Here is a 1056-nt window from a genome sequence, read left to right as displayed (position 1 = left end):
TTCATTTTTAACTGAATGACAGAGGATCTATTGATGCTTGAAATCTCTTTTTCAATGTCTACCATATGCCGACAATTGTATTTAGATGCAGGATATAGAGAAGAATTCAAGGGGAAATAGTAGGAAAGAAAATTGTTGTCATGTTGTTGTTTATCATTTGTCAAGTAATGTGTTCTTGATTCTCAGTTACTGTTCCAGTATTATCTGAAAGAAATCTAGGAGGTGATTGATATTGAACATCCAAGAAAGAATCGAATCCATTTATTTTTAATAATTTTGATAGTAGAGCTCTCCATACCTCGTAGTTGTCTTGAGTCAAACATCTTTCTGTCTCATTTATGATTTGAGACATTACGAATTTTAAAGCATTGGGAATATTTATCTCTGATTTCAACTTAGAAGAGAACAAGAAAAGAAATAGGAATAAAGCCTAAAGAAAGATAAGAGCAAGAGTTTATCTCTATATTAATCTTTCATAAATTATGAGTACAAATATATTTATTTATATAGACAGTAGAATGACAAAAGTGTAGATAGACTTAAAGGTACATAAGTAAATATAGAGGCTAAGAGCTCTAAACACTCAATAAAAAATCTAATATATGTTATTTTGCAGAGCCCTAAACACTCAAATGCTGCGTTTCAGAAGGAGGGGGAAGCTAGAAAAGAAATCGAGAGGCTAAGAGCTCCAGCAGGTCAAAGGAAATCAGAGGACAAGTGGATCTCTGTTTAGTGTTGTGCAAGATAAGCCCAATGATTACGCAAGATTAGCCTAAGGTCTGCACTTATCTGAGATATAATAGTTGAGGGTATAATTTTCCACCATTATGTCAATATATTGGCTGAATTTGAAATGAGTCTCAATGTGAATGAGTTGACTCCCGATTCAAATATGGATAATATTTATATATCTTGACAATCAATATTTATATATCTTGGCATATGATTCATGAATGACTATACTTTGTACCTTTACATGTATTCATGTATGCTAAAAGTTGCTAAAAGTTAAATGTGTGTGTGTGTGTGTCTGTGATACATATATATATATATATA

This window comes from Phalaenopsis equestris, unplaced genomic scaffold (genome assembly GCF_001263595.1).
Source record: "Phalaenopsis equestris unplaced genomic scaffold, ASM126359v1 Scaffold000572, whole genome shotgun sequence".
Classification (NCBI taxonomy): domain Eukaryota; kingdom Viridiplantae; phylum Streptophyta; class Magnoliopsida; order Asparagales; family Orchidaceae; genus Phalaenopsis; species Phalaenopsis equestris.
The sequence above is the reverse complement of the archived record's forward strand: the minus strand, read 5'-3'. Positions refer to the sequence as shown.